Source organism: Phoenix dactylifera, chromosome 15 (genome assembly GCF_051530095.1).
Source record: "Phoenix dactylifera cultivar Ajwa chromosome 15, Ajwa_hap1_PhDact_Kaust_v1.1, whole genome shotgun sequence".
Classification (NCBI taxonomy): Eukaryota; Viridiplantae; Streptophyta; class Magnoliopsida; order Arecales; family Arecaceae; genus Phoenix; species Phoenix dactylifera.
In genome coordinates this window covers 9,182,811-9,195,996 of record NC_143204.1, presented here as the reverse complement: position 1 = coordinate 9,195,996, position 13,186 = coordinate 9,182,811, and positions in this window count along the sequence as shown.

The following is a 13,186-nucleotide window of genomic DNA, read 5'->3' as shown; positions in this document are numbered from 1 at the left end:
AAGCTTCTTAAATAAGCAAATATAACAATATAAACAAATAGAGTAAAGAGAAGCCCTCAAACAAGTTTTGAAGATGAAGGAGCTCGGCTTCTTCTTTACTTGACCCTCTTCTGATTTGGCATGAGGTAGAGGATCACTGAGGCAGCACACGGATGGAGAGAAAGCTTTGGGATTCTCTTGGATGCTCTTCTTCTCTCTATTTCGCTTTGGTTGGCCCTTTTGTGCTTATGGGAGATTTCCTTTGTAATCTCTTTGAGATCTCTTTCCTAGATGATCTCTCCCGCTTCCATAACTTCTTCCCTAGCTCTCTTCTTGTTTTTATAGCTTTAGATAACGTGAAAACAAGAATATAGCCGTTAGAGACAAAAATAGAGCCGTTGGACACAGTCTGCACTTCCTGACAATATTACCGTTGGGATCGGAGTCGACTCGCGCGATCAGAAGTCGGCTCGCCTGTTGCAGGAGTCGGCTCGTGTTTTACCGGAGACGACTCGGCCACTGTTCCAAATTTGAATTAATGTGCTTGCCTCGACTGGGAGTCGACTCGACTTAACCCGGAGTCGACTCGCCAACTTCTGGAGCTGACTTGGCAATTCTGGAGTCGGCTCTTCCACTGAAGTCCGTGGATCCAATTTTGAATTTTGTCCACTCGAGTCGACTCGACTGTCCTGGGAGTCGACTCGAATCTCAGAGCCCGAACTCCCGATCCAGTCTTGGAGTCGACTCGAACTTCCTCGGAGTCGACTCGGCTCTCAGTTTGCGAAATACAGCCTTCTGCCATCTTGGTGTAGCGCTGCCTTGGAGTCGACTCGAGCTGTCTGGGAGTCGACTCGAATCTCAGAGGCAGTAACTTGGTTTTCTGTCTGTTGATGGTCGCGGAGTCTCGGAGTCGACTCGTGCAATGCGGGAGTCGACTCGAATCTCAGAGTCCCAAAAATGCTCTCTGACTTTTTCCTTGTGTTCCGCTGAGAGTCGACTCTTGCTTTCTTTGGAGTCGACCTACCAACCATCGGAGTCGACTCGCGTTCCACTGGAGTCGACTCGAATCTCAGACCCGAAGACTGCTCTCTGATTTTTCTGCCTGTGACTCCTAGGAGTCGACTCATACTTCTCCGGAGTCGACTCGAATTCCACTGGAGTCGACTCGAAGACTGTTCTTTTGAATTTTTCTTTTGATTTTACTCCTCCAATTTGAATCCTTTGAACTTTAAACTTGGGCCAATAAATTGTAGCTTTCTTCCAACTTGAGAGCTTTGGAGGCCTTCTTGTGTTCTTCCAACTTGCTATGTTCCTTGCAAAATAAATATCTTTCTCCTTGCAACATAAACATTAGTATCTATACTTCAAGGTTTTGTGATCATCAAAATCAATCTATGAATCAATCTTTGGGTCATCAATCTCCCCCTTTTTGATGATGACAAAACTTGGAGTATATGCAATATAAAAGATATTGTTTTCTAGAAGTAATACATAGCTAAGTTGCATGAAGTAGAAGACATGTATATTTAAAACATACTTCATGATAATGCTTTTAGATTTAATCAGCTTAACACAATCAACATATTTAAATTTTAAGCTGATTTGTATTCAATTCAAAGTAATAAAGCATTCTGAGGTATATAGCATATACTTAGATATTTCTCCCCCTTTTTGACAACATCAAAAAGATAGTGAAACATTAAGCACAAAGATCAGAGCAGAACACATCGAGTGTGAATTCAAGAGGTTTTCTAATTTGATACCACAGATAGTTTTCTAATCAAGTGTAGGTGGAATCTTCCTTAGGTTAATTCAAGAAGTACTACAAATGATATTCAAGGAAAAACATGAGTGGAAATCTAACCTCTCTTCACTGAGTATGAAAGCTTGTTCGTTTAAGACCTTTTGCCCAATCTATTAAGTATTTTATCAACCATGAGAGCAATTTAATTAATTTTCTTAATGACTTCAAAGTTCTTTTATGATAATAGGAGCATTGAGGCACAAATATCAAAATATACATTCATGCAATTTTTGATACATCTTAGAGCTCTTTTAAAGACTTTCTTTTATTTCTTTAGAAAATAAGCACAATTTGATACATAAAATAATGAATTTGCACAAAATTGAAGTTCCAAAGAGCAAGCCAATTAGGACTCATTAGTGAGGTTCAAAATAGATTTTCTAAGAGATACTCAAGAAAATTTAATACATTGTTCTCCCCCTGTTTCATTAAATTAGAGGCTCTCAAGATTTGTAATTTGGTTCATGAGTGATGCATAAGATATACTAACCAAATAACACGCCTCAAGGTGTATCATAAAGATTTTCAGATTTAAGTTTCAGATGATACATATTGGAGAGTATTAGGATTACTTTTCATTTAGTATTCTTTCTCTCTCCTTTAGCTATAGATTTATGCAATTAAGTCCAATAAGACCTCTCCTTCTGAAATTTTCTTTCTCCCCCTCAATTGATCATTCCATTTAAGAGTTTAGAATCCTAAGATAATGTTCAACAAAATTGTCAATCTCAAAAATATATTTTCTATAAGTTTCAGCTTATTTTCATAAGACTCAAGGTTTGAGATAAGACAACCTTTATAGAACTCATCTCAAGGTAATTAAAGCATGTCTTGCAATATAAGGAGGTTCATCAAAATCAATCCATAAAATTCAAAGCATGCATCAAAATAAAGTGTCTTTGGGATAGGATACCGAATATCTAAAGCTCCCCCTCAAAAGATGCATTCTTCTTTAATCATTTTAAATTGTTGAATTTCAGATTATAGTGATAAACGTGAATAACACTGAAATTCTGTAATATCGAGAATGTAGAGTAATCCAGTATTATTCCAAAATTTGTAGTAATTACTCTTTCTAATCCTTTATGAACAAGTTATGCTTTCTCTTAATCTTAGAGAAAATGTATAGAAATATCAATCAGAAAATGATTCATTTGAAGCTTAGTTTCTTTCAACCGCATTTACATTTTCTTTCTTTTAGAATCATTTGAGTGAGCTGAAATATTTCTAGTTTTAAGATCATTCACTCTATTGATGGAAGTTTTTAATAATGTAGGGGAGAAAAACATATAGATGATCATTGTGCAATGTATACATGAAACACAATAAATCCTTTTAATATCAAAATAAAATCATATATTTAGAAATTTTTGTTTGCAATCAAGATCATCGAAAGACACATCATTTGAACCAATATTAGTATACTTTGAAGATAAGAAATGATATGTTTCGGATGCGTATCGGAGCAATCACCAAAGGCATCAAAATTAATTCTGTTTTTCTTTCAAAATCATACTTTGAGATATGTATCTTCCATATTATAGCTCATCTTAAATGATTACAATTGAAAATGCATATTTCAAACATATAAGAGTATATACAGAATCTTTGTATTTAATGTTGAGTTTTGGTACGAATTAGAACATTATATACCAAATTTAAGCAAGTTGAAGGATCAATAGAGATATCCTTCTCTTCTCCTTTTTACAGATTTATTTAACTTTCAGATTTTAACGATGATTGTGAATGACAAATCTGAAATTTCTTTTCAATAAGACCAAACAAAAGATGTTATGTAGCATTTCAAACATTCAATCAAATTATTCAATCATGGAACATTACAACACATTGAGAACCCATAGTTTAAAGCATCATGCCACATGCAAAATACATTGTGTGTTAAGTCATGCATGAAAATATTAAGAACAAGCATGTCAATGATCAAAATCAATTCTTTTCAAAGAAACTCCCCCTATTTAAATGTTATCTTGCACTGATTTCATTTACTTTGTCTTTCATTTTTACTTTCTTATGCTCTATACTCTATTTACTCCCTATCCGGTGGAGTTGGGAAGGGGCACGAGGTACTACCACTAGCCTCCCTCTTGTGTCGTCCCTAATATGCCCTACACCGAATAGTTGGGTCAAATAGTGCCGGGTACTACCACTAGCCTCCCCATTGGCACCATCCCTATGATGAGCAATATAGAAAGGTTAAAATGTTCACTTCTAACTTTTCCTGTTTGAGTATAATTAGTTACAGATTTTATCGCTTCCAAACGTCTCACAAATATTCCGAGTATACTATGCTTGTTTTGCTTTTCCTTAAGATTGGAGTATTTGTCTTTACTCAGATTTTTCATCTCTTGAACAATGTCCATTTTCTTTTCTTTATCTCTCTCCCTTTTTGTCATTCTCAAGTAATTTACATGAAAGAGTAGAATAAAGAAATAATCTTATGTGTCATATAGATGTATATCATGCAAACAACTTTTTCATTATGCTCAAGTATTCATAACTTCTCACAAGTTATTTTACATCAAAATTTTAAGCATATACTTGTGTATTTCATGGTTATGATATAGGCAAAGAAATAATTTAGTTTGGGCAAACCATGAAACAGTTTCTAAAAGTATAAGTCAGTCAATACACACATAGACATGATATCAAAAATTAATAATTAAAGAATATAATCATGCCATAATAAGATTTAAGTTATTGACTTTGCTCAATTAATTTATGAGAAAGGTATCTAAAATTACCTATTCATTCTATATTCTTCAAGCCAAACTAGATTTCTTATGTGTGAACTTTTGGCTGAAGAAGATCCTCTCTCTTGTTTACATGTGAATGTTTATTGTATCTTATGTGGAGGTTTCCTTCAAGTTGAAATCTCTCATTTTCTTGCTTAAAGATCCTGCATTATTAACAAAATTCTTTTCTTTCTTGAAGGAAAATCATTAGTTTCTTCAAGATACAAAACATTCATACCATATATTTCTTAACTAGATGACTCAACGTACGATATGACAATAATTGAGTGTTGAGTCATTTTACTCAAGAGATTGCCTAAATATAAGCAAGCATATGTCACTTGAACTTACAGAGATAGTTTCATTAACCAAGATGGTTCAAAGACAAGCATGTGAAGCAATAGGAAGATTTATCAAGATCAAAATTTTTTTTTTTATTTTTAGAATCAATTTAGCTTAGATTCTATTTGCTTAAGATAATTATCAATAAGACATGTTAGCTAAGTTTTAATCAACTTATCTTAAACGGTTGTTTCTATCAAAATTCAGATTATGATTTATTTGTTATCAATAAAATGTGATTCATTAAAGTTAGATTGAAGTCTTGCACAAGGGCACACAATGATCATACAATCTGGTCTACTAACTGTATGATAAAATAATTATTCTATCATGCTTCAATACAGCTTTAAAACAATAGATCTACTTTGCTCATCCTTTTCAAATTCTACAAGATGGGATCATAGACATACCTTCTTCATGCCAATCTTCTATAAGAGTTGTCTTGTGGACTAACTTTGGTCAATGAAGATCCCCTTTCTTGTTTGTTTTAATTTGGAGTTTGAGAAAAAATGTTAATTCATTCATCATACATATTTCAAACTCACCTTGCATGAGCTTAGTAAAATCTTCATATAAATCTTCATTAGTAGAACCAAGAATGATGTCATCAATGTATACTTTGAGCAAATAAGATATCACAAATTCTTCTTTTGATGCATAGATTTATTACTTTCTGTCGAAAAGGTTGCTTAAGCTTTTATATCACGCTTTTGATGCTTGTTTCAAATCATATATTGCTTTATCATATTTGTAATGAGTGTTTTCAAATATGGTGGTTATTTAACATATATCTTCTTTAATAAAGTAAGCACATAGGAGTCCATTCTACACACTCATTTGATAGAATATAAAGCTCATAAAGCAAGCAAATGATAATGGTGATCTTTACTTCTAATCATGCAAGAATTTCATCAAGATCTATTTCATCTTTTCTTGATTTAGTCTTTTAGTAGTCATCAATTTTTCTTCATTAAGTGCATTTCTGAAAAGCTCAATTTGGTTCTAATTATTAACAAGTTTTCAGATTGTTATATGTAAAATATTAACCATATACATACATAATTTAATTTTAGTATCTTGATAATAAATCATTAGTCTCATAAGGAATAAAATGAATTGATATTTCTGCAACTAAAATCTTTTCATTGAATATTCTATATGCATTGCTTGATGAATGATATCCAAGGATAGACATATCTCTATCAGATTTGGCATTATTTTCATAAGAGCATATTAAGCATAACATGTACGACTGAAAAATATGAAAGATATGCAATGGTTCATTTTCCATTTTTCAGAAGATCAAAATTTTCATCAAAAATAGATCTAATAGAAATCATATGTATGACAAGCAGTGATGATAGTCTTTTAAAAATTATTTAAGTAGATGACTATCATACATAATTGTCTTTTTCATTTCTTCAAGAATTCTATTAACCCTATTTTACTTATGATGTCCTTGGAGCTGAAATAATTGAATTTAATATTATTTTCTGTATAATCTTAATCAGGATTTTGGTTTTCAACACTGTGCCATGATCTTCACAGTTTGGAAACCTTTTTCATTTGAAACGCTTTTACAAGATTTAGTAAATACAGAAAAATACTTCAGTTTTATTTTCCAAGAACAAATCCAATGTAAGCTTTTGAAAACTTAGAGATGGAAACAACATCTTTAGATTTAGAAATGATTTTTGTTTGTTTCCTTAGTTAGCATGCATAGCAAAACTTTGACCTTTAAGTAGATAATCTAAGTAAGCCTATGGCAAGGTCTTTTGAGATTAAGTACATACTAGCATGAGTTGATTCTATGTGGCAAGGATGGTTTCTTTAATCTTGGTATTCATAGTGCATATATTCAAAAGCATACCAAGTACACATTATCATATCTATGATCAATAAACAATAATGCCATGGATAAAAACTCTCAATCAAGCATATAGAGAATTCATAGAATTAATCTTAATAATGATTAATCATTTAGCAACTTTATCCAATAGTGAGTAAAGTATCCTATAAAATGAAGTGATTTGATTATATTTCCAAAAGTATTTTCTATATCACAAAATTGATCAACACATGCAATTCATACTTTAATCAAATACTAAAACAAAAATAATGATGAGATGCAAGGATTACTAATTTTCTTATTATTATAATTATTATGTTTATTTAAAATTACTTTTCATAAGTAAGTTTTAAGTTTCAATGTGTCTAGAACACCCATTTGTATGAATCTATTTGTTTCATGGGTATCTTGGCACATCTATGTCTACATCCTCATATTTTCATTTTAGGTACCCAAGCTTGCTTGAGTCCTTGAGAGTTAGGACATATGGTTCCTTTTGGAACCCAAATCTGTTTAATAGTAATAACTTTACCATTTGATTTAATTGTGTTAGAATGATAGGTAAAGTTGTTATGCCCATTCTTTTCATGTTTGAAATAAGTTATCTTATTTAATGGTTTGCTTGGTGAATTGATAACCTTTTTTTCTAGAGATTTATGGCTAAGTGAAGGAGTCAAGCTAAATTTTGATTTATCAAAATCAGCATGTTGGCTTTCAAACATCATTTTTAACCTTTCTGAACTTACAGTGAATTTGTTAATAAAACATCTTAATTGGTTAATTTCTTCGCTTAAGTTTTGATTTTCTTTAATTAAATTTTGATTTTTCTGAATCAATTGTTCTAAATTTAACCTTAAGCTTTTATTTTCAGAATCTTGTATTTCATCATTAGAATTTCTTTCTTTTGAAATTTTCAGATTTAGTTTCTTAAGATTTTTATTCTTCACAGCTAATTTTCTACATTCACTATACAAATCATGAAAAGCATTTAATAATTCATCATAAGAGAATTCTTCTTGAAAATCATTTGAGGTAAGAGTAGATTCAGTCTTTACCTTGTCTTCTTGTGCCATAAAGCACACGTTAGTTACCTCTTGTAGTTCCTTGGAGCTAATATCATCATTGTTGCTCCTAACTTTTATTTTCTTGCTAGACTCTTTCTTGGTCAAGGCTTTCTTCCTTTTTATCTCTTTCTTCCTTTCTTCTTGCTTCCTCTTCTTCTTTGTCTTTAGGAAGCTGATTTGCCTCGGAGTCGACTCGGACCTTATTGGAGTCGACTCGGTGAACTTGAGAGTCGACTCTGAGATACTTGGAGTCGACTCGAGTGAGGGAGATTCAACACCTTTTTCTGCAGTCTTATTGTTAGTATGTAATTGAAGCACATGTGAGCTAGTCTGAGATTTATCATAAATATTTTCTAAAGTATCCCAGATCTCCTTAGCAGATAAGCATGCAGAAATTTCATTAAACTTTGTTTCTTGAATAGCACAATATAATATGTTCATAGCATTAGCATTCAATTGTGCTAAGTCCTTTTCATTAAAAGTTTGAGAGAGTGTGTGAAGGTCATTTATTATGAATTTCCATAAATAATAGTTTTGTGATTGAATAAAAATGCGCATGCGTATTTTCCAATGTGTATAGTTTATGCCATTAAATAGTGGAGGTGTATCAATTGATTGTCCTTCTCCTAGAAAACTATCTATTTGAGTTGTCATGATCTTTGGCTCTAGTCGGTTAAGACTACAAATAATATTTGAGCACCCGCTCTGATACCACTTGTTGCCCAGTAAATACAACCCAAGAGGGGGGGGGGTGAATTGGGTCTTTTAAAACTTTTAAGCTTCTTTTGAAACTTTTTGATTAATTATGCTAAGTTGTATAGATGCACAGTAGAATTTAAACTTAGCAACAGTTTGATTTATTGAATGAGACTTGATTACGTAAATTGAATATGCTTGCAACTAAAGGATGCACGGATAAGAGTTAAGCAAGCAATTTATCTAAGTAAGTAGGTGAGCAAGTTAGACAATGACAAAAAGCATCACAAACACAACAAACATATAGTGGTTCGGTGCACCCCAGCACCTACATCCACTCCCCAAGACCTCTTGGGAATTTCACTATAATCCTACAGATTACAGCCGGTTGTTTTACAAGCTCACAACCCAACTTGTTGTTTTACGAGCGCACAACGAACTCGGTCGGTTTTCCCAGGCTCACCGACTAGAACCAACCCCGATTGTTTTTCCGGGCTCACAATCAAACCCTTACACGTTGGTTTTACCCTCGGCTCGCCAACAAACCTAAACCCCGTTGGTTTTCCCTTTGGCTCACCAACAAACCTTAAACCCCGTTGGTTTTCCCTTTGGCTCACCAACAAACCTTAACCCCTTGATTCAATCCCTTGATTGAATCAAGTTACAAGATATTAAAAATAAAGTTTAAAACAAATCAAAGCTTCTTAAATAAGCAAATATAACAATATAAACAAATAGAGTAAAGAGAAGCCCTCAAACAAGTTTGAAGATGAAGGAGCTCGGCTTCTTCTTTACTTGACCCTCTTCTGATTTGGCACGAGGTAGAGGATCACTGAGGCAGCACACGGATGGAGAGGAAGCTTTGGGATTCTCTTGGATGCTCTTCTTCTCTCTATTTCGCTTTGGTTGGCCCTTTTGTGCCTATGGGAGATTTCCTTTGTAATCTCTTTGAGATCTCTTTCCTAGATGATCTCTCCCGCTTCCATAACTTCTCCCCTAGCTCTCTTCTTGTTTTTATAGCTTTAGATAACGTGGAAACAAGAATATAGCCGTTAGAGACAAAAATAGAGCCGTTGGACACAGTCTGCACTTCCTGACAATATTACCGTTGGGATCGGAGTCGACTCGCGCGATCAGGAGTCGGCTCGCCTGTTGCAGGAGTCGGCTCGTGTTTTACCGGAGACGACTCGGCCACTGTTCCAAATTTAAATTAATGTGCTTGCCTCGACTGGGAGTCGACTCGACTTAACCCGGAGTCGACTCGCCAACTTCTGGAGCTGACTTGGCAATTCTGGAGTCGGCTCTTCCACTGAAGTCCGTGGATCCAATTTTGAATTTTGTCCACTCGAGTCGACTCGACTGTCCTGGGAGTCGACTCGAATCTCAGAGCCCGAACTCCCGATCCAGTCTTGGAGTCGACTCGAACTTCCTCGGAGTCGACTCGGCTCTCAGTTTGCGAAACACAGCCTTCTGCCATCTTGGTGTAGCGCTGTTGTAATAACCCCAAATTTTTTTTTTTATATATAAAAAGGGATAGAATAGTCCTTTAAAATTGATATAAGGGGTAAAATTGGAAGGAATGAAAAGATAATGGCATAGTTGTAGATGCGTTGAAGTGGTAAGGGTAAAATTGGAAAGGAATCAAAAGTTAATGGCATAACAGTAGATATGTTGAAGTGTTAGGGGCAAAATGGGAATTTAATAATATTAAACAAAGGGTAAATAGTGTTTTGATGTGACTTAATTGGAGGGTTTTGAGTTGGTTGGCTGGCGTTGGGATGGAAACTGAGAGAGAGTAACAGAGAGGGAGAGTCAGAGACGCAGAGAGGAAAGAAAGAAGGAAAAAGAGAAGAAGAAGAAGAAGAAAGAAGAAGAGGAAAGGGATTCGAGGAGGAAAGGGATCCCGGTTGCACTTCCAGCTGAAGGGAAAAACGTAGATCTCCTTCCCTTCTACACAAGGACCTCGATTTCCAAAAAAGAAAAAGGTAAATATCCGTCCCTATCTAGTCTTTTGATGACATTAGGCTATACAAAGGGTGGATATAGTCTAGAGGGGTCGGATAAGGGTTGTAGAGGTGGTTAAAAGAGGAAGAATCGGATTTTAACAAATTTTTCCGGCACTACGGAAAAACTGTGTCGAAGTCCCAACTTCGGCGAATTATTTAGGAGGTCAAACGGCCTCCGATGATGATGCATGTTATCTCTTTGGAATCCTCTATGAGTGTAGAATGTTAGGTAAAAATTTCATCAAATTTGGAGTCCTGAAAGTGGATCAAAACCGGGATGAAGTAACCCACTGTCAGTTCGGGTTACTGTTCATCCGGGTGGAAAATAAGGGATTTCATGCTATAATAGAGTATTAAGCCTAGATCAAGCAAAAAGGGACCTTGTACTCATGCAAAGGAGTCCCTAATACACATAAATGGTGAGTTAATTAATTAAAAAGAAAAAGAAGAAAGAAAAGAAAAGATTTAGGGAACAGGGGAGTTGAATCAATTAAAGTTTCCTATGTTATAATTGGCACGTAGATTATAGCCCTTGATACAAGACTAAATGTATTGTAAATGCATGTCATAGTTGGGCAAGAAGTTAGGGAACAAGAGGAAGAAGTTCCCCACTGCCTGCTGTAGATTTTTGGAGGCGTATCAGGGCTGTGCCGGATTGGCAGGTGAGTGGGAGTCATGTACTTTGCACCATGAGCATTCCTTATTCATTTTCATGAATGTTGCCAAGTGTGACTTGATTCCACCTGAGCCTATTGATTAACTGTTGTTGTAGATTTCTCTATATTTTGTTCTCCATACTTGATTATTCTGTACATGCATTCGAGGGAACATTGAGAGGAATTACGATGGATCTGAATTGGGAAATGACATCTTTTGTAAAGTGATTTCATTTCATCTATTTCAAAGACTTGTGAGTGGGAGTCATGTACTTTGCACCATGAGCATTCCTTATTCATTTTCATGAATGTTGCCAAGTGTGACTTGATTCCACCTGAGCCTATTGATTAACTGTTGTTGTAGATTCCTCTATATTTTGTTCTCCATACTTGATTATTCTGTACATGCATTCGAGGGAACATTGAGAGGAATTACGATGGATCTGAATTGGGAAATGACATCTTTTGTAAAGTGATTTCATTTCATCTATTTCAAAGACTTGTGAGTGGGAGTCATGTACTTTGCACCATGAGCACATTCCTTATTCATTTTCATGAATGTTGCCAAGTGTGACTTGATTCCACCTGAGCTTATTGATTAATTGTTGTAGTAGATTCCTCTATAATCTTAATTCTCCATGCTTGATTATTCTGTACATGCATTTGAGGAAACATTGAGAGGAATTACGAGGGGTTGATGAGTAATCAAATTGATTCCGAATTGTGAAATGATTTCTTTTGTAAATTGATTTCATTTCCTCTATTTCAAAGATTTGTAGAGCCTTTTTAGTGGTATATTGAGTTGTATTGCACTTCCTTGACCCTCACTCCTAATCCTGATGTTAGTTTATGATTGGGTCATGATCGAGTGAGTGGTAGTCTTGATTATACTCCTTTTTAGTTGAGTATTGGGAGGGTGCATTATGGCATTTATGCATGGCTTGGCAGTATCTGCAGGACACCTATAGTCGATGGGGGTTGAACATCGGCCTTTGTGCGCACATAGTAGCCTTCTGGGTGGGCGGAGCCCAGTCCCTTCCTAGGGGGGACACGGCCCTAGGCGTAGGATCGGCCGGTCCTACGACTTATATTCTGCTTGCCGCCGGGCATAGTAAGACCCCGCGAGGTGCAGTATGGCTTTCCGCGGATGTAGAATTCCCGCGAGGTGCCGTTTAGTATGTAGATGTGAGATGGATTTCTGTTCTGGATACTGGCCAGCATTTACATGATCAGTGTGGTATCTTATCCTGCATATGCATGTGACAGTAGGGAGTTGTTGCTGGTTCGCCTGGGGCGTAAAACCCACCTCCCGATAGCTGTCTAGCATTTACATTATCGATATGGTGTCTTATCCTGCATATGCATGTGACAGTGGGGAGTTGTTGCTGGTTCGCCTGGGGCGTAAAACCCACCTCCCGACAGCTGTCTAGTGATGATTTACATATTGGTGTGGTGTCATATTCGATATATGCATATGGCAGTAGGGAGTTGTTGCTGGTTCGCCTGGGGCGTAAAACCCACCTCCCGATAGCTGTCTAGTGATGATTTCAGCATATTGACACCTGATTTGTATGTTCCAGCATTATGATCTGTTGAGCATATTCATGAGTAGCATATATGTTTACTTGATTATTCCATATATGCTTCAGATGAGTTGATATTGATTGTGGTGATATTGATGATTTACTCCATATTCTTTATGTTGAGATCATGTTTATCTTGTTATTGATCTTGAGATTTCATCTCGAGCCATGATTATATTCTGTCTCATGTGCACAGTACTCTCTACTCCACTCACTGAGTATTTATATACTCACTCCCCAGTTTTGTGTTTTTGATTGCAGGGCAGGTATTGTATAGAGAAGAGCAGGGTTAGAGATTGCCTGCTAGCTGTGCCGCTCCATAGTGTAGCATAGTATAATGTAGATAGAGGTTTATCCCCTTTTTGTGTATTATAAACCTTCTGTTGTATTTAGTGTATAGTTACAGTCATAGATCCTGTTGTGGATATGGGTTTGACCATGGATGAAATGGGAA